This window comes from Oncorhynchus kisutch, linkage group LG10 (genome assembly GCF_002021735.2).
Source record: "Oncorhynchus kisutch isolate 150728-3 linkage group LG10, Okis_V2, whole genome shotgun sequence".
NCBI lineage: Eukaryota > Metazoa > Chordata > Actinopteri > Salmoniformes > Salmonidae > Oncorhynchus > Oncorhynchus kisutch.
Window position 1 is genome coordinate 33,196,095 of NC_034183.2, and position 27,635 is coordinate 33,223,729.

Genomic DNA, 27,635 nt, shown 5'->3' on the forward strand with positions numbered 1-27,635 from the left:
GTCTTTCCAGCTACAGTTTGAAGCGATTGTGTTAGCGGTGTTGTTGGCTAGCTCCTTTCTGAACAACAGTGTCCTGACGAGTGAGCACACTTTGTATGCCTCACTGTTATGGATGCAAGTGTCTCTAAAACAATTTAAACAAATTTAAATGCAGCTGATATTCTGGCTGCACTTTTTGACGTGACTGTAAATTAGACATAGTTGGCTAGCTAGCAAGCAATAAGAATGTTGCCAGCCAGTATGAAAATTGAACATTTAGAACGAACGACTGGGTCGCATCCATAGATGGAGAACACACAAAAACATCTGAACAACTGGGTCACTTCTCTAGCAACCGAACCAATAGAACGAAGGACCAGCCGGCTTGGTAGCAACCCTAGATTTGTGTCGGGACAATGTCTCGTGGAAGGACTTTTTCCACATTTTGTTACTTTACAGCCTTATTCTAAAATGGATTAAATTGTTTCCCACTGATAAATCTACACACAATACCCCATAATGACAAAGCAAATACAGGTTTTAAGAAAATGTATACATAAAAAAAAGAACTATTACATTTGCATAACTATTCAGACCCTTTGCACAGTACTTTGTTGAAGCACCTTTGGCAGTGATTGCAGCCTCAAGTCTTTTTGGGTATGATGCTACAAGCTTGGCACACCTGTATTTGGGGAGTTTCTCCCATTCTCTGCAGATTCTCTCAAATTCTGTCAGATTGGATGGGGAGCTTCGCTGCACAGCTATTTTCAGGTCTCTCCAGAGATGTTCGATCGATCGGGTTCAAGTCCGGACTCCTGGCTGGGCCACTCAAGAACATTCAGAGCCACTCCTGCGTTGTCTTGCCTGTGTGCTTAGGGTTGTTGTCCTGTTGAAAGGTGAACCTTTGCCCCAGTCCTGAGGTCTTGAGCGCTCTGGAACAGGTTTTCTTCAAGGATCTCTCTGTACTTTGCTTCATTCATCTTTCCTTCGATCCTGACTAGCCTCCCGGTCCCTGTATCTGAAAAACATCCCCACAGCATGATACTGCCACCACCATGCTTCATTGTAGGGATGGTGCCAGGTTTCTTCCAGATGTGACACTTGGCATTTAGGACAAAGAGTTCAATCTTGGTTTCATCAGATCAGAGAATCTTGTTTCTCATGGCCTGAGTCCTTTAGGTGCCTTATGGCAAATTCCAAGCGGGCTGTCATGTGCCTTTTTACTGAGGAGTGGCTTCTGTCTGGCCACTCTATCATAAAGGCCTGATTGGTGGAGTGCTGCAGAGATGGTTGTCCTTCTGGAAGGTTCTCCCATCTCCACAGATTAAATCTGGAGCTCTGTCAGAGTTACCATCAGGTTTTTGGTCACTTCCCTGACCAAGGACCTTCTCCCCCGATTGCTCAGTTTGGCCGGGTGGCCAGCTCTAGGAAGAGTCTTGGTGAATCCAAACTTCTTCCATTTAAGATTAAAGGATGCCACTGTGTTCTTGGGGACCTTCAATGCTGCAGACATTTTTTGGTACCCTTCACCAGATCTGTGCCTCGACACAATCCAGTCTCATAGCAAAGGGTCTGAAGGTATTTCAGTTTATAATTTTTTGGTGCAATGTTCTCTAAAAACCTGTTTTCGTTTTGTCATTATTGGGTATTATGTGTAGATTGATGAGGGTAAAAAAATAACTGAATTTATTTAAGAATAAGGCTGTGACGTCATGGTCATGGTCTGACTACTTTCCAAATGCACTGTATATAAACAGTATGGCCACAGCAGCATTACATTTGATAACACTTGATTTAGCCTACATAATCATCAATATTGGGTCTGGTTGGCTGATACGTGCAGCAGAAAGATAGCGTGTTAAATCACAATCATAAACCACGTTTCCCTCCAACCATTTCATGCAGATTAATTATTGATGTGTGGAAAAAGTCACGACTGGGCTGATGGAAACATGAAATGCCTGTACAATTTTATAAATGCAGACAGACAATTTGTTCATTCGACATAGTGGGATCTTTTTATGTATATAAAATGATTTATGCGACAAATGGCGGCGGAAACGCCTTTATGTGCAAATATTGATATAATAACCATCATATCAAGTAAACTTGGAGTCAGGCAATGATATGTTGTGTGGTCCTCCCACTACGCCTTGGGGAAACCATGTAGTTTATAGAGTACCACAATATGAGTCATAATACCAATAAAACCTTGCGGTCAAACAAGGAAATGGTTCCAATCGTTGGACACATTTCCCTGTTTGACTGCTAGGTTTTAAGGGTATTATGACACTTCCACTGTGGGGCTCTATTTGGCGACAGATGAAATAAATTATGAACTTCATGTAACGGATGTGAAACGGCTAGCTTAGTTAGCGGTGCGCGCTAAATAGCGTTTCAATCGGTGACGTCACTTGCTCTGAGACCTTGAAGTAGTAGTTCCCCTTGCAGAGGCTGCGGCTTTTGTGGAGCGATGGGTAACGATGCTTCGTGGGTGACTGTTGTTGATATGTGCAGAAGGTCCCTGGTTCGCGCCCGGGTATGGGCGAGGGGACGGTCTAAAGTTATACTGGTACATTTATCAGCTGTGAATGTAAAAGGTGATGAGCTTGATGTACCTTTCCAATAAATATGGAGGATATTATTCTGTTGACATGATGATCGAGAAATACAAATAATATCGCTCTTATCCATAATAATCTCATAATGTAGGTAGTCTACCCCCACTGTATGTGCGAGCTGTTGGCTAGAGCGTATGTACCAAGACTAGAGTTTACGATATAACACAACAGTTTTTGTGACAAAACCATCAGTAGAGCTGAAAATGCGATGGAAACCCATCTAAATTGTATTTTTCATTCGGTACATGTCAATTTAACCACAAAAGTAATGTTTATGTGCACTACGTCATCACGCAAAGCCTTTTATCTGCAGAAAGTCTGTTTTGATACAAACGCATCTCTGTTGGGAAAATGTGCATGTTTTTTTATGCAGACTTTAGAATATTGGCATGAAAATGTGTTACAAATTGGATGGAAACCAAGTTATGGAACTAAATTGAGCTAGCTAACTAGCAGATTTACATCAATAGCTAGGTTTCCATCAAAATTTCATGCCAATATTCTGAAATTCGCATAAAGAAAATATGTGCGTTGTCCCACCAGTGGTGTGTTTCCACCAAACGGACTTGTCACCAGAATAAGACTCTCGATATTTATTGCACTTTGATCATAATTTATTTAATCCGTAGCCTAATAAACTGCATGGTTTACCAAGTCGTAGTGGGAGGACCACATACCATGTCATCGTGTCACGCCCTGGTCTAAGTATTTTGTGTTTTTCTTCATGTATTGGGTCAGGCCATGGTGTGGCATGGAGTTTTTGTATTGTGGTGTGTTTTGTCTTGGGGTTTTGGTGTGTATGTATTTGGGATTGTAGCTAGTGGGGTTATCTAGCAAAGTCTATGGCTGTCTGGAGTGGTTCTCAATCAGAGGCAGGTGCTTATCGTTGTCTCTGATTGGGAACCATATGTAGGCAGCCATATTCTTTGAGTTTGTCGTGGGTGATTGTCCTTAGTGTCTTTGTTCCTGTCGCTATGTTAGTTGACACAAGTATAGGCTGTTTCGGTTTTCGTTACGTTTATTGTTTTGTAGTGTATTGTGTTTATTCGTGTTACGTTTGTTTGATTAAACATGGATCGCAATCTACACGCTGCAGTTTGGTCCGACTCTCCTTCACCACACCTAGAAAGCCGTAACAGAATCACCCACCACCAACGGACCAAGCAGCGTGTTAACAGGCAGGAGCCACAGGAGAGGCAGCAGGAGCAGCAGCAGCTGCAGTGGGAGAGGCTGCACCACCTGGAAAAATGGACATGGGAGGAAGAACTGGACGGTAAAGGACCCTGGGCTCAGCCTGGAGAATATCGCCGCCCCAAGGAAGAACTGGAAGCGGCGAAAGCTGAGAGGCACAGATATGAGGAGGCAGCACGGCGTAGCGGATGGAAGCCTGAGAATCAGCCCCAAAAATTTCTTGGGGGGGGGGGGCTCAGGGAGAGTGTGGCAGAGTCAGGAGTCAGACCTGAGCCAACTCTCCCTGTTTATCGTGAGGAGCCAAGGAGGAGACCAGAACCAGAGCCGGTGTTGGAGGTGAGCGAAACAGAGACTGTGAAGGAGTTAATGGGGAAATTGGAGGAGAGAGAAATGAGGGAGTTGCTGTGTTGGTGCTTTTTGCATGGAATTCGCCCGACGGAACGTGTTGGGGATTTGATGGCACCTGGGTTAGCGCTCCATACTCGTCCTGAGGTGCGTGTTAGTCGGCTGGTGAAGTTGGTGCCAGCCTCACGCACCAGGCCTCCTGTGCACATCCCTAGCCTTGCATGTCCTGTGCCAACACTGCTCTCAAGATCTCCAGTACGCCTTCACGGTCTAGCCCATCCTGTGCCACCTCCACACTCCAGTCCTCCGGTAGCAGCTCCCCGCACCAGGCTTCCTGTGCGTGTCCTCGATCCAGTACCACCAGTTCCAGCACCACGCACCAGGCCTTCAGTGCGCCTCGCCTGTTCAGCGCAGCCAGCGCTTTTCTCCTCTCCTGCGCTGCTGGAGTCTCCCGCCTGTTTAACGCAGCCAGAGCCTTTCTCCTCTACAGCGCTGCCGGAGCCTCCCGCCTGTTCAGCGCAGCCAGAGCCTTCCTCCTCTACAGCGCTGCCGGAGCCTCCCGCCTGTTTAGCGCAGCCAGAGCCTTTCTCCTCTCCTGCGCTGCCAGAGTCTCCCGCCTGTTCAGCGCAGCCAGAGCTGCCAGCCTGCATGGAGAAGCCAGAGCTGCCAGCCTGCATGGAGCAGCCAGAGCTGCCAGCCTGCATGGAGCAGCCAGAGCTGCCAGTCCGCATGGAGCAGCCAGAGCTGTCAGTCCGCATGGAGCAGCCAGAGCTGTCAGTCCGCATGGAGCAGCCAGAGCTGTCAGTCCGCATGGAGCAGCCAGAGCTGTCAGTCCGCATGGAGCAGCCAGAGCTGTCAGTCCGCATGGAGCAGCCAGAGCTGTCAGTCCGCATGGAGCAGCCAGAGCTGTCAGTCCGCATGGAGCAGCCAGAGCTGTCAGTCCGCATGGAGCAGCCAGAGCTGTCAGTCCGCATGGAGCAGCCAGAGCTGTCAGTCCGCATGGAGCAGCCAGAGCTGTCAGTCCGCATGGAGCAGCCAGAGCTGTCAGTCCGCATGGAGCAGCCAGAGCTGTCAGTCCGCATGGAGCAGCCAGAGCTGTCAGTCCGCATGGAGCAGCCAGAGCTGTCAGTCCGCATGGAGCAGCCAGAGCTGTCAGTCCGCATGGAGCAGCCAGAGCTGTCAGTCCGCATGGAGCAGCCAGAGCTGTCAGTCCGCATGGAGCAGCCAGAGCTGTCAGTCCGCATGGAGCAGCCAGAGCTGTCAGTCCGCATGGAGCAGCCAGAGCTGCCAGTCCGCATGGAGCAGCCAGAGCTGCCAGTCCACATGAAGCAGCCAGAGCTGTCAGTCTGCAAGGAGCTGCCAGTCTGCAAGGAGATGTCAGTCTGCCCAGCGCCGCCAGTCTGCCCAGCGCCGCCAGTGCCGCCAGTCTGCCCAGCGCCGCCAGTGCCCCCAGTCTGCCCAGCGTCGCCAGTCTGCCCAGCGTCGCCAGTCTGCCCAGCGTCGCCAGTCTGCCCAGCGTCGCCAGTCTGCCCAGCGCCGCCAGTCTGCCCAGCGTTTCCAGTCTGTCAGGATCAGTTAGATCCACCAGTCAGCCAGGATCCACCAGTCTGCCAGGATCCGCCAGAAGTGCCCAGGATCCGCCAGAAGTGCCAGTCGGCCAGGATCTCCCAGAAGTGCCAGTCGGCCAGGATCTGCCAGTCGGCCAGGATCTGCCAGTCGGCCAGGATCCGCCAGTCGGCCAGGATCCGCCAGTCAGCCAGGATCTGCCAGTCAGCCAGGATTCGCCAGTCTGCCAGGATCCACCAGTCAGCCAGGATCCACCAGTCTGCCAGGATCCGCCAGAAGTGCCCAGGATCCGCCAGAAGTGCCAGTCGGCCAGGATCTGCCAGTAGTGCCAGTCGGCCAGGATCTGCCAGTCGGCCAGGATCTGCCAGTCGGCCGGGATCTGTCAGTCGGCCGGGATCTGCCAGTCAGCCAGGATTCGCCAGTCAGCCAGGATCCGCCAGTCAGCCAGGATCTGCCAGATCTGCTAGTCAGCCAGGATCCGCCAGTCAGCCAGGATCTGCCAGAACCACCAGCCAGCCAGGATCTGGTAGATCCATCAACCTGCCTGAGCTTTCTCTCACTCCTGAGCTTTCTCTCACTCCCGAGCTTTCTCTCACTCCCGAGCTTTCTCTCACTCCCGAGCTTTCTCTCACTCCCGAGCTTTCTCTCACTCCCGAGCTTTCTCTCACTCCCGAGCTTTCTCTCACTCCCGAGCTTCCCCTCAGTCCCGAGCTGTCCTTCAGTCCCGATCTGCTCCTCAGTCCAGTGGGGTTCTGGGTGAGGACTACTAGGCCATGGTCGGCGGAGAGGGTGGTCTATCCAGGGACGCGAGGAGAGGGGACTAAGACATTGACTGAGTGGGTTCCACGTCCCGCGCCGGAGCCGCCACCATGGACAGACGCCCACCCGGAACCTCCCTATTGTTTTGAGGTGCGTTCGGGAGTCTGCACCTTAGGGGGGGGGGGGGGTTCTGTCACGCCCTGGTCTAAGTATTTTGTGTTTTTCTTCATGTATTGGGTCAGGCCAGGGTGTGGCATGGAGTTTTTGTATTGTGGTGTGTTTTGTCTTGGGGTTTTGGTGTGTATGTATTTGGGATTGTAGCTAGTGGGGTTATCTAGCAAAGTCTATGGCTGTCTGGAGTGGTTCTCAATCAGAGGCAGGTGCTTATCGTTGTCTCTGATTGGGAACCATATTTAGGCAGCCATATTCTTTGAGTTTGTCGTGGGTGATTGTCCTTAGTGTCTTTGTTCCTGTCGCATTGTTAGTTGACACAAGTATAGGCTGTTTCGGTTTTCGTTACGTTTATTGTTTTGTAGTGTTTTGTGTTTATTCGTGTTACGTTTGTTTGATTAAACATGGATCGCAATCTACACGCTGCAGTTTGGTCCGACTCTCCTTCACCACACCTAGAAAGCCGTAACACATCGCTTGACTCCAAATTTACTTCAATATGATGGTTATAAAATCAATATTTCCGCACAAAGGCATTTCCACCGCCATTTCTTGCATAATTAATTTTACAGACACAAAAAAATCCCACCATGTCAAATGAACAAATTATCTGTCGGGATGTATGGTATGACTTTAGTCATATAAAAACTGTGGATGTTAACTTGGTTAATGATCAGCTGATAGCCCACCCTCTTTTCCCAATGGCAATCATGTCCTTAGGAGGCACTGTAACTAGCTTGCTTACAATTTGTGTTTCTTAATGTTGAGTTGCACCCTTTCCCTTTTGCCCTTAGATCAGCCTCAATTCGTCAGGGCTTGGACTCAACAAGGTGTCGAAAGCGTTCCACAGGAATGCTGACCCATGTTGATTATTTTGGGTGGTGGACCATTGTTGATGCACACGGGGAAACTGTTGAGCGTGAAAAACCCAGCAACGTTATACTGGGGACAATAAAAGGCCACTCTAAAATGTACAATGCCATAGATATCTAAAGTTTTAAGGGAGTGTGCAATTGGCATGCTGAATGCAGGAATGTCTACCAGAGCTGTTGCCAGATAATTGTTACTTTCTCTACCACAAGTCAATGTTGGTTTAGAGAATTTGGCAGTAAGTCCCAACTGCTCACACAGCCCCAGACAACATGTAACCACGCTAGCCAGGACCTCCACATCCGGCTTCTTCACCTGCGGGATAGTCTGAGATCAGCCACACAGACAGCTGATGAAACTGTGGAAACCCACAATCAAAGAATTTCTGCACAAACTGTCAGAAACCGTCTCGTGTAAGGTCATCTGCATGCTCGTTGTTCTCACCAGGGTCTTTACCTGACTGCAGTTCAGCAAATGCTCACCTTTGATGGCCACTGGCATGCTGAAGAAGTGTGCTATTCACGGATGCATCCTGGTTTCAACTGTACCGGGCAGATGGCAGACAGCGTGTATGGTGTCATGTGGCGGATTGCTGACGTCAACGTTGTGAACAGAGTGACCCATAGTGGCGGTGGGGTTATGGTATGGGCTATAAGCTATGGACAACGAATACAATTGCACTTTATCCATGGCAATTTGAATGCACACCGTGGCGAGATCCTGAGGCCCATTGTCATGCCTTTCATCCGACGCCATCACCTCATGTTTCAGCTTGATAATGCACAGCCCCATGTCCCAAGGATCTGTACACAATTTCTGGAAGCTGAAATTGTCCCAATTCTTCCATGGCCCACATATTCACCAGAAATGTCTGTCACCCATTGAGCACGTTTGGGATGCTGTGGATCGACATGTACGACTGCCTGTTCCAGTTCGTGTTTTTTTAATTTTAAAGGCATCTGTATTTGTGTGATGGACATTTTTGTTTGTGCTTTTCTATAAACCAATTTATGTGTTCATGCAAGTGACTGATTGAACGAATCCTCACTATCAGTATCTGCAATTTGGCAGTAAGCTCAGAATCTTGTTTAGACAAAGGGATATCTCCGTTTCAAGGTCTCAGCTTAGAGAGAAGAAGCCTAGTGAGGTATTGGTCTGTCACATGCATGACCCAGTATTGGTCATCACATGAAGGAAGCAAACATTAATTATGAATGATGAATAAGCGAAGTCATGCAAATATAACTCAGTATATAAGGAACTCTAACGGGACTGCCCCGTTAGAGCTCCTAATCGACATTTGTACTTGGTGCATTGAGTTTGTTTGGAACCTCTCCAGCGGGCTGACTATAAACAATGATTAATTTAAGATTGAGTTCCTGTATCTCTATAAATTAATTTCCACAACAATTTGGTGTCAATGAACAGGATGATTGATTCTGCCTGCGGAGCTTTCCAGTTGGGGCACATTTTAAGGAGTGTGAGGGAAATTTCCGTCTGACCAAAAGACGACGAGACCCACCCAGGCCAGACCTTTACTGTGAGCTGCCCAGGAGGAGACCCATCATCCATGAACAATTAAGGGACGGCAACTGATTTCGATAAGTCAATTTTAAATGAATTTGTATAAAAAAATCTAAATATATAATAAAACTTAACAAAGATATGTATAGAGGGTACCACTAGTCCTAACTTCTTATGGCTGCAGGGGCAGTATTGAGTAGCTTGGATGAAAAGGTGCCCAGAGTAAACTGCCTGCTCCTCAGTCCCAGTTGCTAATATATGCATATTATTATTAGTATTGGATAGAAAACACTCAACTTCCTGTTTGAATGATGTCTGTGAGTATAACAGAACTCATATGGCAGGCAAAAACCTGAGAAGAAATCCAAACAGGAAGTTGGAAATCTGATGTTGGTCGATTTTCAACCCAGCCCCTATTGAATACACAGTGGGATATTGGTTATGTTGCACTTCCTAAGGCTTCCACTAGATGTCAACCGTCTTTAGAAACTTGTTTGAGGATTCTACTGTGAAGTGGGACCGAATGAGAGAGGAATGAGTCAGAGGTCTGCCAGCAGTCACGCGCTGGTCACGCGCTGGTCACGTCTGAAAACAAAGGAATTCTCAGGTTGGAATATTATTGAAGTTTTATGTTAAAAACATTCTAAAGATTGATTCCATACATCATTTGACATGTTTCTACGGACAGTAACATAACTTTTTGACATTTCGTCTGCAACTAGTGAACGCGCTTCATGACTTTGGATTTGCTTACCAAACGTGCTAACAAAAGTAGCTCTTTGGACATAAATGATGGACATTATCGAACAAATTAAACATTTAATGTGGAACTGGGATTCCTGGGAGTGCATTCTGATGAAGATCATCAAAGGTAAGTGAATATTTATAATGTTATTTCCGTTGACTCCAACATGGTAGACATCTCTTTGTTTTCTGAGCGCCGTCCTCAGATTATTGCATGGTTTGCTTTTTCGGTAAAGCTTTTTTGAAATCTGACACAGCGGTTGCATTAAGGAGAAGTGTATCCATATTTCCATGTCTAACAATTGTATTTTCATCGACATTTATAATGAGTATTTCTGTAAAATAATGTGGCTCTCTGCAATATCACTAGTGAACATTGGAACTAGTGAACATAACGCGCCAATGTATACTGAGATTGTTTTCATATAACTATGCACTTTATCGAACAAAACATATATGTATTGCGTAACATGAAGTCCTATGAGTGTCATCTGATGAAGATCATCAAAGGTTAGTGATTAATTTGATCTCTATTTGTGCTTTTTGTGACTCTTCTCTTTGGCTGGAAAAATGGCTGCATTTGTCTGTGACTTGGCAGTGACCTAACATAATCATTTGTGGTGCTTTTGCTGTAAAGTCTATTTGAAATCGGACACTTTGGTGGGATTAACAACAAGATGATGAAAAAGGTATAAGATACATGTATGTTTGAGGATTTTTAATTATGAGATTTCTGTTTGAATTTGGCGCTCTGCACTTTCACTGGCTGTTGTCATATCAATCCCGTTTACGGGATTGCAGGCTTAAGAAGTGTAAGTAATAGCACGAGGTGTTATTCAATATGTATGGAAAGTGACAAGACTATAGAGTCTGTAGAGACCACATCATTTATGATTATATGAACAAATTATACTATGGATGCTGTAGGGACTATGGTGACTGTAGAGACTATAGAGGAACTGTTGAAGATACATATGACATGAAAGAAAGCTATAGCTAGTTTTAGAGAGAAGACTAGAGCAAGTAACAGTACCATGCCCCGCTAACAGCTGTCTGTAGGAATTTATAAGACAAGTGTCTATGTGGTCTGAAGCCACTGGTAGAGAATAGCATAAAGTGCACTAGGTGCTATTCTATATGTAAAGTGAAGATGCACAGGAAGTAACGACAGAGAATCGTTGAAGATGCACATGGAGTAATAAGGCAGATTACCGAGTGTGTTTGGGAATAGTACTAAGTGAATATGGATGTGAAAGTTGTGTGATTGGGAGATATGACATATTAAGCTGATTGAAACCTGGATAATGAATTGATTTAAATGATTACTATTAAGATTGATTGAAATTTGGGTATTAAGAAATATGGATAATAAGATGATTGATTTTAGATAATAAGAGATTGAAATTAATAATAATAAGAGAGTGAATGTTACGGATACAGTTATCCTGTGTGTGTGTGTATCCTGTGTGTGTGTTTCTTTTCTCTCCTTCTCCCCTCACAGGTGAAAATCATCACTCCCCAATCAGTCAACAATCAATCATCAATCAGAAGACACACCTCCTCCTATTTCCTACCCTATCACAGTTCCTTCCCCATGGTTTAAAAACACCATTTGTTTGCTCTAGAGCTCAATCTCTCTGTAAATGCCATGTATGTAGATGTCTGTGTTTCACTCTCGCTTTGTGTCTTAACCTCTCTTTTGTTTGAGCACCTCCATAGCACTTTGTCATCACCTGTGAGTATTGTTTTTGGTTATGGTGTTTGTTTGTTGCTGGTGGGAAAAGGGGGAAACCAAGACAAGTCGCCCATGGGCATACACTACCAGTAGGTGAACTTTGTTAAATACACTAGTTAGAACTGGGCGGACCACCCACTGTATTTTTGGTTAGTTAGTTAGCTGTTGTTAAAGTAGGCTAGTCTAGCTTAGGGGTGTTTTTGTATATTTATTGTTTCTTTCCTTGGGTCTAGCTCAGCCTCTTTTCCTGCTTCCCCCCCCCCCCATTACCGTGTGTTTATAAATAAACCTGGAGTTTGACGGTAGATTTCTGTTGTCGTGGTTATTTCGTTCACACTTTTACTTTGTCACAATAATAATTTGCATGAGTTATGTTACGGGTCTCATTACCATCCCCCCTAGACTGTCGGGCCAAAAGGGATTCGTAACAGTGAATGAGAGCTGTCAGGGGACCAGCTCCAGTGTGAATGTGAGCTGAGTTTTCCATTTCTATGTGAGCTAAGTTTTTCCATCTATAACGTTATTTAGGGGTTCTATCCATCACCACCCATCGTAGTCTGGGACTCCTAATAATAGCATGTTTTATATCTATAGGAAGCAGCGGTCTACAGGCATTTCTGAATTGTCTATGAGGTCTGGGAGGCTAAAACCGTTGAATATACATAGGGTGCATAGATGCACATGGAGTTGTGTGGGTGTGAATACCTACGTATAGTTATATAGGAAAAATAATGAATACCCCAACCAGTTCTGTGTGAGCTGAGTTTTTCGACCTATAACGTTATCTAGGGTTCTGTCCACCACTGCCCATCGAGCTACGGGTAGTGAGCACTTACAGGAGAAGCCATTGAAATATTTGAGAGGGTAACATGCCCCGGACATTGATTTCCTCGATATGAAAGAGATGTGTACCTCTCGGGCTGCTGCGCTGTGATCGTTGCTGCGGTGTGGAGGTGAAAACCTAAAGATTTAAAACGTTATAAAGGGATTCTGTATGGAGATATGAAAGAAGAGAGTATTATTCCCGAATATGCTGTTAAATAGAACACTGGACTGAATATTTAAACCACTGTATATATAGATCACTGGAGTTAATATTTAAATCCCCTCTATAAATAGAACACTAGAGTGAATATTTAAACCCCTGTATAAATAGAACACTAGAATGAATATTTAAACCCCTGTATAAATAGAACACTAGAATGAATATTTAAACAACTGTATAAATAGATCACTAGAGTGAATATTTAAACCCCTGTATGAATAGGACACTAGTGTAGAGGAGGGATTTGTGATGTACCATAAATGTATAATGGGTTACTAGAGATCTGATGAAATAACAATATAAAAATATATAATAATATACAACTTTCACACCCACACGTAGACATACTTAAGTGGTGTAAAAATTATTCTGAGCAATGTTCAGAGTGGGTCATGGATCATTTGATGTATGAAAAGGTTAAAGCATTGTACAGGACTTGACTTCCCCCTAACCAATAAAATTATAAATAGAACCAATGAATGTTGAACATGATTAAGGCTACAATTTATTGTACTCCTGATAGAGTTTTCGTTGATATCCCAAACAATTAGATATTACATTAATGAGTAACCAGGCAAATTGAACCACAAAATCATCCTAAAGATTGATTCTATACTTCGTTTGACATGTTTCTACGGACTGTAAAATGACTTTTCGTCTGAACTTTTGCCTGGACCTGCCCGCGCGTCGTGAGTTTAGATTGTGTTCTGATCGCGTGAACCAAAAGGAGTTATTTGGACATAAATTATGGACTTTATGGAACAAATCAAACATTTGTGGAACTGGGATTCCTGGGAGTGCATTCTGATGAAGATCATCAAAGGTAAGTGAATATTTATAATGCTATTTCTGACTTACAGTGCCTTGCGAAAGTATTCGGCCCCCTTGAACTTTGCGACCTTTTGCCACATTTCAGGCTTCAAACATAAAGATATAAAACTGTATTTTTTTTTTGAAGAATCAACAACAAGTGGGACACAATCATGAAGTGGAACGATATTTCAAACTTTTTTAACAAATCCAAACTGAAATTGGGCGTGCAAAATTATTCAGCCCCTTTACTTTCAGTGCAGCAAACTCTCTCCAGAAGTTCAGTGAGGATCTCTGAATGATCCAATGTTGACCTAAATGACTAATGATGATAAATACAATCCACCTGTGTGTAATCAAGTCTCCGTATAAATGCACCTGCACTGTGATAGTCTCAGAGGTCCGTTAAAAGCGCAGAGAGCATCATGAAGAACAAGGAACACACCAGGCAGGTCCGAGATACTGTTGTGAAGAAGTTTAAAGCCGGATTTGGATACAAAAAGATTTCCCAAGCTTTAAACATCCCAAGGAGCACTGTGCAAGCGATTAATATTGAAATGGAAGGAGTATCAGACCACTGCAAATCTACCAAGACCTGGCCGTCCCTCTAAACTTTCAGCTCATACAAGGAGAAGACTGATCAGAGATGCAGCCAAGAGGCCCATGATCACTCTGGATGAACTGCAGAGATCTACAGCTGAGGTGGGAGACTCTGTCCATAGGACAACAATCAGTCGTATATTGCACAAATCTGGCCTTTATGGAAGAGTGGCAAGAAGAAAGCCATTTCTTAAAGATATCCATAAAAAGTGTTGTTTAAAGTTTGCCACAAGCCACCTGGGAGACACACCAAACATGTGGAAGAAGGTGCTCTGGTCAGATGAAACCAAAATTTAACTTTTGGCAACAATGCAAAATGTTATGTTTGGCGTAAAAGCAACACAGCTCATCACCCTGAACACACCATCCCCACTGTCAAACATGGTGGTGGCAGCATCATGGTTTGGGCCTGCTTTTCTTCAGCAGGGACAGGGAAGATGGTTAAAATTGATGGGAAGATGGATGGAGCCAAATACAGGACCATTCTGGAAGAAAACCTGATGGAGTCTGCAAAAGACCTGAGACTGGGACGGAGATTTGTCCATCTACAATGGAATGGTTCAAAAATAAACATATCCAGGTGTTAGAATGGCCAAGTCAAAGTCCAGACCTGAATCCAATCGAGAAGCTGTGGAAAGAACTGAAAACTGCTGTTCACAAATGCTCTCCATCCAACCTCACTGAGCTCGAGCTGTTTTGCAAGGAGGAATGGGAAAAAATGTCAGTCTCTCGATGTGCAAAACTGATAGAGACATACCCCAAGCGACTTACAGCTGTAATCGCAGCAAAAGGTGGCGCTACAAAGTATTAACTTAAGGGGGCTGAATAATTTTGCACGCCCAATCTTTCAGTTTTTGATTTGTTAAAAAAGTTTGAAATATCCAATAAATGTCGTTCCACTTCATGATTGTGTCCCACTTGTTATTGATTCTTCACAAAAAAATACAGTACACTTTATGTTTGAAGCCTGAAATGTGGCAAAAGGTTGCAAAGTTCAAGGGGGCCGAATACTTTCGCAAGGCACTGTATGTTGACTCCAAAATGGCGGATATCTTTTTGGGTTGTTTTGGTCTCTGATCGCTGTACTCAGATTATTGCATGGTTTGCTTTGCCCGAAAAGTTTAAAAATAATATGACACAGCGGTTGCTGTATATCTTTAAATCTGTAAATAACACTTGTATCTTTTATCAATGTTTATTATGAGTATTTCTGTAAATATATGTGGCTCTGTGCAAATTCACGGGATGTTTTGGAGGCAAAGCCAAATGTAAACTGAGGTTTTTGGATATAAATATGAACTTGATCGAACAAAACATACATGTATTGTGTAACATGTTGTCCCGGGAGTGTCATCTGATTAGTGTTTTTTTTTTTTTTTTCAGAGGTTAGTGATTAATTTTTGTGACTCCTCTCTTTGGTTGGAAAATCGCTGTATGCTTTCTGTGACTAGTTGCTGACCTAACATAATGATATGTTCTGCTTTCGCCGAAAAGCTTTTTTGAAATCGGACACTGTGGTTGGATTAAGGAGAATTTTATCTTTAAAATGGTGTCTAATACTTGTATGTTTGAGAAATTTGAAATATGAGATTTCTGATGATTGAATTTGGCGCCCTGCAATTTCATTGGCTGTTTGGCGAGGGGTTCCGCTAGCGGTACGGTGTATTATGTTGGTAATGGTGAACAGGTACTCCAAATGGGTTGCAGTTTTCACCCACATCAAGTGATACGTTTTTGTCTTGCTTAAATAACAAATCTCACCAGATTGGGTCTGCTGGATGGTTGGGATTTCTCCCTAAGGATTAGCTCTCTAACTCCCTGACCTGAAACTCTGCAGTGAGATCTCCTAGACGATGGGGGAGTATAAGCCAATTTGGGAGAAAATAATTGTTTCAACTGTGTGTTGTTGTTCCCTTTGACATTTGTTTTAGAAATCTGTATTAAGAATATTGGTGGTAGTAGTAATAAATTGTCATGGAGTAAATCATTTGTCTGGATTTCCTGAATCAGATATGCCCCAAACCAAACTGTTGTTCTGGTCTGTCCTCTCTCTCGGAGTATGGTGAAGGTGACCACAGATGGTGTCTAGATGCATGGAAGGGATAATTTGACCAAGAACAGTGTGAACTTTAACCCCCTCTTAGCGGCTGAAGCAATGGCAATAATGGTGTTCAGTATGGTCCTTCACCACTTCTACCGTGAGACCTGAGTCCGAGCTAGCATCCTGTTAACAACAACAAAGCTATCAAATGTCTTTTCTCTCATGCCTTTTCTCTCAGGAGTGTGACATGAGTCCACATGGAGTGAGCATGGAGAGACATCCCATCCAAACTTGCCGGTGTACTGGTAGGAAAATGGACAGTGGCGGCTCAGGTGAGACATTATCATCCATTTAATAAATTTTTAACATGTGCCATTAAAAGGACGTCCTGAAACACTATCTGTAGAAGAACATGAGGAAACGCCAGAAGGATAAGTGCCGGGAGGGGAGGGGGGTGCCCGTAATAACCGTGCCCGTAATTGATTTAGGCTTACCCCAAATAAACCATTTTGGATATCCGGTTGATTGTGGACGTATGCACACTGTGAAATGTATAGTAATATAGACTAAGAATGCATTGGTATACCAATCTGTCATTACCACAAGTGATGAGAAAAGTTCTTGATAGAAATTATGAGATGAATATACTGTATGTAAATGTACATTCTGCCAGTATCAGTGCGTGCTAAGTTGAGGGTCTTAAATTAAAGTTATAGTCCTTAGTGCTTCACGTTGGTTCTGTTGTCCTAAATTTGGGTTGAATAATTTATCAATAGTTCTAATTATGATTTGGAAAGGCGAGGCTTCTAGAGACAGAGCTATGCCCCTAAATTGTCAGGAGAGTCACTCGATTGTAGCTTTGGCTAACCTTGTCCCAATCTCATTCTTATCAAGGTTGGTGTGAAATGGTTATAACAAGTGTTCTCTCTGATCCCTGTGAAAGTCAATATGCATATGCCCTAGACCAAATTCGGGAGATCTCTAGAGACGAAGAGAAAATTGGCAATGCTAAAATAATTGCGTAAATTGGCTCGGCGAAACAAAGAGGCCCTTGACTTTCTCTTGTTCCTACCCCCTACTTTTTCGAACATTCTGTTAAAAATCACGCAACATTTCGGTGTCCTGCTACTCATTCCAGGAATATAGTATATGCATATGATTAGTATGTGTGGATAGAAAACACTCTCACGTTTCTAAAACTGGTTAAATCACGGCTGTGACTATAACAGAGCGTCTGTTTCATCAAAAAGCGCAAGAAAAACTGATCACTGAAAACTGGAAAAAATATCCATGCGCCACTTGCATGTATTGTTTAAGGGGCAGGAAATTAAATGGGGCTGAGATTGCAATTCCTACAGCTTCCACACGATGTCGCCAGTCTCGTCATTTGCGGTGCCTTTGTTTCTTGGTCAAACCTACTAGAGAGATCACTTTCCATCCGGTCTCCGACAGGAAGTTTTGGAAGAGAGATTTTGGAAGATGATTTGAAATCGTGGAGCTATTGAATACACATCGCCCCGTGATCAATTTGATAGATGATTAACGTTTACTGATACCTAAAGTTGGATTACAAAAGTATTTCGAAGTGTTTTGTGAAAGTTTATCGACTTTTTTAATTTAAAAAAATGACGTAGCGTTTTCAAACAGTGTTTTTTTCTGAATCACACAGTTTCCATAGATGGCTATTTTGGGTATATATGGACCGATTTAATTGAAAAAAAAGACCCAATAGTGATGTTTATGGGACATATAGGAGTGCCAACAAAGAAGCTCGTCAAAGGTAATGAGAGTTTTATATTTTATTTCTGCTATTTGTGTAGCGCCGGCTACGCAAAATCTTTTGTTTACGTCGCATTCAGGTATTTCGGGGTGTTGCATGCTATCAGATAATAGCTTCTCATGCTTTCGCCGAAAAGCATTTTAATAATCTGACTTGTTGGCTAGATTCACAACGAGTGTAGCTTTAATTCACTACCCTGCATGTGTGTTTTAATGAACGTTTGAGTTTTAACGAGTGCTATTAGCATTTGGCGTAGCGCATTTGCATTTGCTGATGGCTAGATGGGGCGATTGCGTCTCGGGTCGACGTAAGAGGATAGAAATTATGAGATGAATATACTGTATGTAAATGTGCATTCTGCCAGTATCAGTGTGTGCTAAGTTGAGGGTCTTAAATTAAAGTTATAGTCCTTAGTGCTTCACGTTGGTTCTGTTGTCCTAAATTTGGGTTGAATAATTTATCAATAGTTCTAATTATGATTTGGAAAGGCGAGGCTTCTAGAGACAGAGCTATGCCCCTAAATTGTCAGGAGAGTCACTTGATTGTAGCTTTGGCTAACCTTGTCCCAATCTCATTCTTATCAAGGTTGGTGTGAAACTGTTATAACATGTGTTCTCTCTCTTCCCTGTGAAAGTCAATATGCATATGCCCTAGACAAAATTCGGGAGATCTCTAGAGACGAAGAGAAAATTGGCAATGCTAAAATAATTGCGTAAATTGGCTCGGCGAAACAGAGGCCCTTGACTTTCTTTTGGCAGGTCAAGGGAGCACTTGTGCAATCATTGGCAAATGTTGTTCTTTTGTCCCAGATCCCTGTTCTAATATGACTGATCTCACCGAATACATTGCCGCTGTTGCTAAGAATAATTCCCCACAACCAGAGTGGATACCTGCAACTTGGTTGGAATCCCTGTTTGGAAGATGGGGATCCCAAATTGCCAAAGGGGCTGCAGTGTGTGTTTTTATTTTCTTTGATCTAAATTGTGCTATTTAACATGCTGTGTATTATGTTGATAGTATTTACATACTAATTACAGAATGAAGGGCTTGAAATTAAGTGTCTTTTTTTTCTGTGTTGATTTCCCTTACTTTAATAGGAGTATAGAATATTATGATATAGAAGCTAAAATCAAAATAATTACATTAAAATGTAATGATTATTATCACACAAGTGATAAGAGGGAATGTGGACATTTTATGTTTGTACTTTTCTAATAACCAATTTCTGTGTTCTGTTTGTGCTTTTCTATAAAACAATCTGTGGCCATTCAAGTGACTGATTGAATGAATCCTCACTATCAGTATCTGCAATTTGGCAGTACGCCCAGAAGCTTGTTGAGAGAAAGGGACATCTCGGTTTCAAGGTGTCAGCTTAGATAAGAAGCCTCGTGAGATATTGGTCTGTCACATGTTATGAACCAAACATTAATTCTGAATGATGAATAAGCTAAGTCATGCAAATATAACTTGTCAGTATATAAGGGAACTAACGTAACTACTTCATTGAGTTTTTTGGAACCTCTCCAGTGCGCTGACAATAAACAATGATTAATTTAAGATTGACTTCGAGTGTCCCTATAAAAAATTTCCACTACACCAGTCATGTGAAATCCATAGATTAGGGCCTAATTAATTACTTTCAATTGACTGATTTCCTTATATGAACTGTAACTCTTGAAGTTGTTGCGTTCTATATTTTTGTTCAGTGTAAATTTTTTGTCTTACCCATTCACCCTCGGAATGGCACAAATACACAATCAATGTGTCAAGGCTTAAATATCCTTCTTTAACATGTCTCCTCCCCTTCATCTACACTGATTGAAGTGGATTTAACAAGTGACATCAATAAGTGATCTGTCTCGTATACTCCCTCTCCAGCACTCGAGGTAGTCAGGCTGCTCATTATTACGCACACCTGTTACCATGATGCGCATAACGACTTACCTGGACTCAATCACCTGCCTGATTACCTTCATATACATGTCCCTCCCTTTCGTTCTTTCCGTAGGTGTTATTGTTTCTGTTCATGTCTGTACGCTACCCGTGTTTCTTGTTTTGGGCTAGGTTAATTTATTTATTTAATACACTCCCTAAACTTGCTTCCTGACTCCCAGCGTTCATGTTACAGAAGGGGACCACCAGGGAGTTATTATTTACATTTATTTGTGTAGGTGACATCGGGTTCGAGTGCCACAACTGGGAATGCCTCAGCCAGCTTGTCAGGCTCCCGCACGTCAGCCAACGTGATCGGGCCTAGCGTCCCTCTGGTTGGCGTCCTGCAGCTGGAGTCATGCGTCAGGGAGGGGGTTCTGTCACGTATACACCCTCTCTGACGCTCAAGGTCGTCTGGCTGCTCATTCTTACGCACATCGTTACGTGCCTCATCAGACTCACCTGGACTCAAACACCTGCCTGATTACCTTCCCTATATACAGTTGAAGTCAGAAGTTTACATACACTTAGGTTGGTGACATTAAAACTAGTTTTTCAACCGCTCCACAAATTTCTTGTTAAAAAACTATAGTTTTGGCAAGTCGGTTAGGATATCTACTTTTTGCATGACAAAAGTTATTTTTTCCAATAATTGTTTGCAGACAGATTATTTCACTTATAATTCACTGTATAACAATTCCAGTGGGTCAGACATTTACATCAAATCAAATTTTATTGGTCACATACACATGGTTAGCAGATGTTAATGCGAGTGTAGAGAAATGCTTGTGCTTCTAGTTCCGACCATGCAGTAATATCTATCAATTTCACAACAACTACCTTATACACACACATGAATAAGAATATGTACATATAAATAGATGGATGAGTGACGGTCGAGCGGCATAGGTAAGATGCAGTAGATGGTATAGAGTACAGTATATACATATGAGATGAGTAATGTAGGGTATGTAAACATTCTATAAAGTGGCATTGTTTAAAGTGACTAGTGATACATTTATTCCATCCATACACTAAGTTGATTGTGCTTTTAAACATGTTGGAAAATTCCATAAAATGTCATGAATTTAGAAGCTTCTGATAGGCTAATTGACATAATTTGTGTCAATTGGAGGTGTACCTGTGGATGTATTTCAAGGCCTACCTTCAAACTCAGTGCCTCTTTGTTTGACATCATGGGAAAATCAAAAGAAATCAGCCAAGACCTCAGAATTTTGTTTCAGACCTCCACAAGTCTGGATCATCCTTGGGAGCAATTTCCAAATGCCTGAAGGTACCACGTTTATCTGTAGAGACAATAGTACGCAAGTATAAACACCATGGGACCACACAGCCGTCATACCGCTCAGGAAGGAGACTGTTCTGTCTCCTAGAGACATACTTTGGTGCGAAAAGTGCAAATCAATCCCAGAACAACAGCAAAGGAACTTGTGAAGATGCTGGAGGAAACGGGTACAAACGTGTCTATATCCACAGTAAAATGAGTCCTATATCGACATAACATGAAAGGCCGCTCAACAAGGAAGAAGCCACTGCACCAAAACCGCCATAAAAAAGCCAGACTATGGTTTGCCATTGCACATGGGGACAAAGATCGTACTTTTTGTCAAAATGTGTTCATAATGACCATCGTTTTTGTTGAAATTTGGTCATAATGACCATCGTTATGTTTGGAGGAAAAAAGGGGAGGCTTGCAAGCCGAAGAACACCATCCCAACCGTGAAGCACGAGGATGGCAGCATCATGTTGTGGGGGGTGCTTTGCTGCAGGAGGGACTGGTGCCCTTCACAAAATAGATGGCATTATGAGGGGGGAAAATGATGTGGATATATTGAAGCAACATCTCAGGACATCTTTCAGGAAGTTAAAGCTTGGTCGCAAATGGGTCTTCCAAATGGACAATGACCCCAAGCGTACTTCCAAAGTTGTGGCAAAATGGCTTAAGGACAACAAAGTCAAGGTATTGAAGTGGCCATCACAAAGCCCTAACCTCAAACCTATAGAACATTTGGGAGCAGAACTGAAAAAGCATGTGCGAGCAAGGAGGCCTACAAACCTGACTCAGTTACACCAGCTCTGTCAGGAAGAATTGGCCAAAATTCACCCAACTTATTGTGGGAAGCTGGTGGAAGGCTACCCGAAACGTTTGACCCAAGTTAAACAATTTAAAGGCAATGCTACCAAATAATATTTGAGTGTATTATGTAAACTTCTGACCCACTGGGAATGTGATGAAAGAAATAAAAGAGGAAATAATTCTCTACAATTATTCTGAGCATTTCACATTCTTAAAATAAAGTGGTGATCCTAACTGACCTAAGACAGGGAATTTTTACTAGGATTAAATGTCAGGAATTGTGAAAAACTGAGTTTAAATGTATTTGGCTAAGGTGTATGTAAACTTCCGACTTCAACTGTATGTCACTCCCTTTGGTTCTATCCCGAGGCGTTATTATTTCTGTTTATGTCTGTACGCTACCCGTGTTTCTTGTTTTGTTCTATGTTCAATTATTTATTAAATACACTCCCTGAACTTGACTCCCAGCGTTCATGTTATAGGATCATAGCTTTCACCTGGTCAGTCTATGTGCTTTATGTTTTGTATACTCCTTGTATAGTAACAATAGTAGTTAGGAATCAACTTGCTCTCTCCCTTTACAAGCCAGTTGAAGGAAGAGTCGTTTAAAGCAGAGGCGACGAGTGTAGAGAGAACCACCTTGCGTTCTCTTCTGATAGAGGCCTCTGTCCGGGCTGTGGAACTGGAGAAAAGACTGAGTGACAGGGGGAGAGTTGGGAATGTCATAGAGGTGTTGAGGAAGGAGAGCTTGGACCTACGCCACCTTACTACCAGCCAGGAGCAGCGACCGGAGCAGTGTCAAAGATCAGCACTGCAGAGCCAGGCTGAACTAGATCCCGAGAGGCCATCCTCAGCCTGCTGTATCTTAGGGGTGAGCCTAGCTCCATACTCTCACATGAGAACCTCTTTAAATGTTGTATTCTGTATGTTCCCCATGCAACCAAAGTGCAACCTGCTTATTGCTAACTCAGCATATAACTGAATATAAGACTGTTCCAAAGTTGGCCATACAACTTTACTATACCGTTACGGTATGTAAAACGGACCTAACTATTTGTTATAAAGCGGTGGGGGATCACTCTGTGCTAAGCCTTGTCTGCCAGCTCCTGTGCCACCGTGTGATGTCCCCCAAACTCAAGCCAGGGTATTTCCCTAGTTTACTGTCTACACATCCTATTGTAGTCTATATATAGCACATCTTTATTTTCCCATCTCTAGGCCATGCATATAGGAGAGTAGATGAACTAAAAAATGTCCCTCTTCCTTGTACTCCGTCAGGTAACATTGTGGGTACACATGAAGTACGCAAAGTATCTTTGTATCCTGCAACACCACCCAGACAGAATACCAGCTACAGAAACTACACACACAGCTGCAGGAGAGGACTGTACGCATCAACCAGCTGGAGAGAGGGGTAAGGATGGACACATGAATAGTATACTGTACCACTGTTTCCATTATAAGTGGTCTCAAATCAAGGAAAAGGGCTGCATCTCAAAGGAGTTACACAGTGTCACATACCAGGAAAAATTAGGGTCACTCACAGTGAGTTATCAGGCCTTAAACTAGTGCCTGAAACAAAATATGACTTGTTTCAGTACCGTATGTGTGACTGATGTCTGTCCTCTAGTGGTGAATGAGTTGTATTTTAGTTATTGATGAATAATGTCTGGCAGCTACAGAGAAGAATAAATGGAGCATTTTCACAGACTGTAGAGAAGACTAAACCACAACACACGCACACATATGCTTTCACTAACACACGGGTCTGTCTCAATCCACCATGATGCTGCCTTTCGATTTAGACAGACCCAGTTCCTCATCCATATTCACACATAGGCTATGATAAGTTCAGGTTGACTAGTTAGTTCACTAACTATATGTTTTGAAACATAGGAGAAGAGCAGCAGTCTCCGGCACTTTAAAACTACTCTGGACTTGAATAAGAGGGACACCCATAGGCGTTGGAGTCTCAGAGAGCTGGATCGGAGCAATCTAAGGAGCTAGAGGATCAAATCTAAATGGTGAGAGGATTCATGGCTTCAGTTCCGTTTACTGTTCATAAGGATTCACCCAAAGTTCCAATAAGCAATGCCATAAACATCACGCACATCTGATCTTATGTTAACATAGATGTTTGGCCGCCTGCAAAGGTGCTTGTGTGCATACTACAGTCCTGTCATACATGTGTTTCCTGTCCGTTTCTTGTGATTCATTTCTGCCTGTCCTGTACAGTTGAAGATATCTTTGAAGTGGTCCTTTGTAGCTCAGTTGGAAGAGCACGGCGCTTATAAGGCTAGGGTAGTGGATTCGATTCCCGGGACCATCCATACGTGAAATGAATGCACACATGATTGTCGCTTTGGATAAAATGGCATATATTATGAAGCAGAAACACTCTCAGATAGCGGAGTTGGAGAGAACCTTCTCTTCAACCCAGCGTGAGAGACAGGAGGCCCAGCACAGGCTTAACATACCCATGGTTACTGCACTAACCCCAGCCCCAATCATGTCAATCTCTTAGGAGAGCAAGACGAGAGACAAACAAGACCAGGAGGCCTTAAGAGCTCTGAGTGCAGGCTACAGAGTCTACCAACAAGGAACACTTACTTAACTCCTTGTGCGTTTTCTCATCTCTCTCAGTCAACTCAATTATGCCATAATAACATGTGATCTTTTCATTTCTCATCATAATTGCTAGTTAGAGCAGGCTTTTTTCCTTTTTTCTGCCCTGTTGAAGGTGTGGTTTTTGGAGACGGATGAGTTGAGTAGCTGTGTGCAGCAGATACAGGGAGTGAAGGGACGCTATGAGAGAGTGAGCTGGAGACACGAGCCAAAGAGGTATAACGTCATTAAGATCTGGATAGTTTCTTCATTCATTTCCTGTACAATACTCATCACACAATGTATATTGCATCTGTGGGGGACAGAAAATAGGACTAGAAAATATTCAAACTGGTAAAGTATAGGGGTGTAGACTAGCTAGAGACACCCCAGCAGGCACTGTCCACCTTTTCAGTTGGTGGTGCTAAGTCACCATTTTGTTTGCTCTTTCCAACCAATAAAACATCAGTGAAGAAGACACTCCCTGAATCCCAAATCAACCCCTAGGCCCTTCCCCCTAGGAACTTGTATATATCTGAGTATTGGATAGGTGTAAGCAATATGGTTCAGAAGAAGGTCAGCAGGCAGCTCTTATGCTTGTTGAGTTGTTCTCAGGTGGATGCTCTGCAGTCAGAATTGAAGAGCAGCTCTCTGGTGTGCCAGAGCTCCAGGTTCTGCCAGAGCTTGTGTTCATCAAATAGCTTTAACTGGTACTGTTCTTTGTCGACAAAGCCTGCTTTTGTGGGCTGGCCTGAACTTGCACTAAGGGCAGAAAAGGGTTATTAAAATAGTCCTCATATCTGTTAATAACTGACTGCATGCTTGCTGCGCATACTGTTTATGAATGTTTTGAAAAGCTTCGTTGTTTAGATGGATACTCTTTTTTTTTAACTGATTACCTCAGGCTTTCAGGGGGTGACTACACTCTTAAAAAAAGGTACTAAGTAGAACCATGTAGGGTTCTTCAGTTTGTCCCTATAGGGAAACCCTTTTTGGTTCTAGATAGAACCCTTTGCAGAGGGTTCTTCATAGAACCCTCTGTAAATGGTTCTACCTAGAACTCTTTATAACGGGTTATGCCTAGAACCCTCTATGATGGGTTCTACTAAGAACCACCAGCATTATTAGCCTTTAAAAGCCTTTAAAATGAAGCTCTTTATGACAATACATTACAAGGACACCTGCTCTTTCCATGACAGACTGAGCAGGTGAGTCCAGGTGAAAGCTATGATCACTTATTGATGTAGTTTGTTAATTTACACAGATTGAAGTGGATTTAAGGGGAGGAGACAGGTAAAATAACTATTTTTAACCCTTGAGACAATGGATTGTGTACAGTATTTGTGTCATTCAGAGGGTGAATGGAAAAGACAAAACCATTTTGTTGCCTTTCAACAGGTTATGGTAGTAGGTGCCAGGCCACCGGTTTGTGTCAAGAACAGCAACACTGCTGCATTTTTCACCCTCAACAGTTTCCTGTATGTGTCAAGAATGGTCCACCACCCATCCAACGTGACAACTGTTGGACACATTGGAGTCAACATGGGCCAGCATCCCTGTGGAATGCTTTCAAGACCTTGTAGAGTCCATGCCCCAATGAATTGAGGATGGTCTGATGTCAGTGTTTTTTTTTTTTTCTTCATTTATTTAACTAGGCAAGTCAGTTAAGAACAAATTCTTATTTTCAATGACGGCCTAGGAACAGTGGGTTAACTGTCTTGTTCAGGGGCAGCACGACAGATTTTTACCTTGTCAGGTCGGGGATTCAATCTTGCAACCTTTCGGTTACAAGTCCAACGCTCCGTATATCATCAAGCCTTACTTTGAGGGCCTAGTTGTACCCCAACACAGCGGTGTTAAGAAACTCTTTGTGTACAAGTCACATCAGGCCTGCAGTTCACGTTATGCTGGCTTGAAAAGTGATGTGAAATTCCTATTGCCAGAGTGAGGATATCCAACAATGGGAAGTTTTAATCACCCACAACCTGCATTCAGAATGACTGCCAGGGTAGTGAAGATTGGTTCATGGCACTGCCTAAATTATGTCAACTAGGACAACCATCCCAGTAACGGGTTCAATAAATACAACTACTAACAGATTGGATTAGTTTATAAAAATGTATGTTATTTATCTTTGTGTAGCATAAGATTAATCAACCAATCAATGTACAGTGGGCAAAAAAGTATTTAGTCAGCCACCAATTGTGCATGTTTTCCCACTTAAAAAGATGAGAGAGGCCTGTAATTTTCATCATAGGTACATTTCAACAAAAGAATCCAGAAAATCACATTGTAGGATTTTTAATGAATTTATTTGCAAATTATGGTGGAAAATAAGTATTTGGTCACCTACAAACAAGCAAGATTTCTGGCTCTCATAGACCTGTAACTTCTTCTTTAAGAGGCTCCTCTGTCCTCCACTCGTTACCTGTATTAATGGCACCTGTTTGAACTTGTTATCAGTATAAAAGACACCTGTCCACAACCTCAAACAGTCACACTCCAAACTCCACTATGGCCAAGACCAAAGAGCTGTCAAAGGACACCAGAAACAAAATTGCAGACCTGCACCAGGCTGGGAAGACTGAATCTTCAATAGGCAAACCAATCTTCAATTGGTTTGAATAAATCAACTGTGGGAGCAATTATTAGGAAATGGAAGACATACAAGACCACTGATAATCTCCCTCGATCTGGGGCTCCACGCAAGATCTCACCCCTTGGGGTCAAAATGATCACAAGAACGGTGAGCAAAAATCCCAGAACCACATGGGGGGACCTAGTGAATGACCTGCAGAGAGCTGGGACCAAAGTAACAAAGGAGGGTGGAGGAGGGCCTTATATGCATTCTGGAAGGTAGTATAGCAATGATCAAGGGTTTTAGCAGCATGAGTACAACAATCAATATGTTGATAGAATTTCTGGAGCCTTTTCCTCAAATGTTCTTTGTTAAAATCCCCAGCTACAATATATGCAGCCTCAGGATGTAGTTTCCAGTTTGCATAAAGACCAGTGAAGTTCTTTGAGGGCCGCCGTGGTATCCGCTGTGGCTATTATTGCCGAAAATTCTCTTGGGAGATAGTATGGTTGGCATTTGATTGTGAGATATTCTAGGTCGGGTGAACAGAAGGACTTGAGTTACTGTATGTAATCACAGTTACACCATTGTTTATCATAAAACATATACCTCCACCCTTCTGCTTCCCGGAGAGATGTTTGT

The 27,635-nt window shown here is 43.1% G+C and overlaps 1 long non-coding RNA gene across 1 annotated transcript; it reads left to right on the forward strand.

Moving 5' to 3' along the window:
• The first annotated feature begins 23,098 nt into the window (after positions 1 to 23,098).
• On the forward strand, positions 23,099 to 24,740 carry LOC116375814 (uncharacterized). Its single transcript, XR_004211207.1, has 3 exons — positions 23,099 to 23,225; positions 23,708 to 23,835; positions 24,552 to 24,740. It is a non-coding gene; the product is annotated as an uncharacterized LOC116375814 (long non-coding RNA).
• Positions 24,741 to 27,635: the final 2,895 nt, after the last annotated feature.